A 2474-nucleotide genomic window follows, 5' to 3' on the forward strand; every position below is an offset into this window, starting at 1 on the left:
CTACCCTGCTATGGCTAGTTGTCACACTGGAGTAAGTCAACCACACATGTTCAAACCAGAAACCAATTCTGAATAAAAATGAAGACACAGAAAGCTCCACTCTGCAAGCTGACCTGACTGGTTCCTTAGATGTGTTAAATATGAAACCCCGGAGGTCTGAATCTGTGTGTTTGAGACTGTCATTGGAGCACTTCAGTTTCAAGAAGTAAATGTTGAGGTTGACTGCTTATTTTTCTCATGAACTATCTTTTAGCATATACACAAAATACCATAAAGACATGTTACCAAGTTTAAAAATTTTCATTGCAACGTTAACAGCGATTCTGCTTTGTGATTCCTGTTGTTTATCTCTAACCTGCAGCTCAGCACAGAAACACCGACTGTGAAAACAAAAGCATGTGTGCACAGACTGCCGATGCTTCATATTACCTTCAGCTGAACTTTAAAATGCATATTTACACAGAGAGATGACTGTGGAGTCTTTTTCGGGCCCTTGTGTGAACAGCAGAACTGATTACAGCAATCAATAGCTGCTTCAGTGTACATAAGGGCACGGGATTATTGCTTTAAGGTCAACCTAAAATATTCGAACCTGTCCTCTAAGCATACGTTTACTATCTAATGCGTAGAAATCCCTGAAATTGAGCAGCTCTAGCACAGCGTCCATGCACACACAGAAGTGCAACACCATCACTCCCCGCAATCCTTGTGGGAAGCTCAAAGCCCTGAGCTGCATGAGTGTCCAATGTGTTTCTGCCTGAGCTGTTCACTTAAATCAATGAATGATTTAAGGCCGCGGCTCTCCTGTGAATTCACATGGTGTGTGGTTATACAATGCATATTGGCTTGAATATGACGAGCAATTAGAGTTTCCTTCGTGCGCTATTTTTGGCCCTTGTGCCAATCAGAGGTAAACTTGACATGCCACACGACTCCACCAGCTTCTTACTGGTTATACATAATTCACATCAGTGCAAGAAAGCAGGAAAACATAATTTCAAAAGGATGCTGGCAGATCATCTCGGCCTGTAGCACTCGATGGAAACATAAGCCAAGTCATGTTAGGGAAAATTGGCCTCAAGTTGACTGCAGAGCATCTCCCCCTTCTATTGTGTTGTATAATTCATTTTCCTGTAAGCTGTGCCCTGGGAGATGAGGGACAAACAGAAATGTGATGATATCAGCATGGCCATAAAAATACTTCATTGTCACCAGAAAATGTCTAGTGTTGGAAAGACAAATTGGATTGCAGGGCAAAGCCTGGAGTAGAATAGAGAGTAAGGCCTATTACCAGTGTAGTGCAATAATGTAGCAGGAGGCCATAAAGTAGCAGCAGAAAGGTTTCCTGTCACAAAATGGAGCAACATGCTAGGAGGAGGCTTCGGGCTGCTGTTAATATAATTGATAGCACAGAGAGGGAGGCAGAAGGGAGGGATGTTCTGCAGCTTAACAAACACTAAAGCCTGCAGGGCTCACGACAACAACAACAGAGGAATGTCAGCGACAGGACAAACAGGGATGTCACCACTTTACTGTCCGTTAAAGCAGGGAGCAGACTGTCAGAGCACTAAAGCATCCACAATACGAACATCTTTACTTTGTCCTGACAGAGGATGGTGGCAGTCGCTGGTACCTTTTGTTAGTCTGTCTTTGTTTTGGTGAAGAGCTCCCTCCTATTCATGTGGTTCAGTTTTAGGGGTCCTACTACAGCAAATTCTAAGTTACACACTTCATTTTCTGCATTCTGGTGAATTGTCATGCACCAAATTGTACATGTGTCTGTATTGTTAAACACTCTCAAAAGTAATTCAAGTGCTCTGTTGCCACCACTTAATTAAATGCATGGTTGCAATGTAAAAAAAAAAAATCTAAATTACTGACATAATATTGTTGGAAATTGTATCAATTTAATATTATGTGTAATTCAAGCTCAAATCTTGACTGACTTAAAACTGAATTCAAGTTGAGATGACTTCATGAAATTGGCTTGATAACTTAATTTTTCTTCAGCTTCAGTTAGTCATTTTCAAGTCCTTAACAACTTACATTTACAACCAATTATTAAGTAACTGTTACATTTTTAAAAAATACCGATATTTGTAAAGGAAAGACTAATTCCCTTCACTCAATGTTGTTCATTAACTGAACATAATTTACATCAGAAGCTGTCATATGGTGTTGCACAAATTATGTAAAAAAATATTTTTCTTTTAACCTAAACATTTGTTTTTAGCGCAGACTGTTAAAGCAGTTTTAAAATGAAAATCCTCTGGTTCTTTAATGATTTTACTGGAAGGCAGGCAAATCCATACGTTCTAATCCTTGAGGGGAATGTACAATCTACACTAATGAGCCTACTGACCAGACCTCAGTGGCGGCTGGAAGGGATGTGGGCTTATATTTTAATGGGCAATAGTTTAGTAGAAAAAAACACACCTCATGTGATTTATCTCAACATACACATCATGTCTGTT

Source organism: Stegastes partitus, unplaced genomic scaffold, assembly GCF_000690725.1.
Source record: "Stegastes partitus isolate 25-593 unplaced genomic scaffold, Stegastes_partitus-1.0.2 Scaffold423, whole genome shotgun sequence".
NCBI classification, from domain to species: domain Eukaryota; kingdom Metazoa; phylum Chordata; class Actinopteri; family Pomacentridae; genus Stegastes; species Stegastes partitus.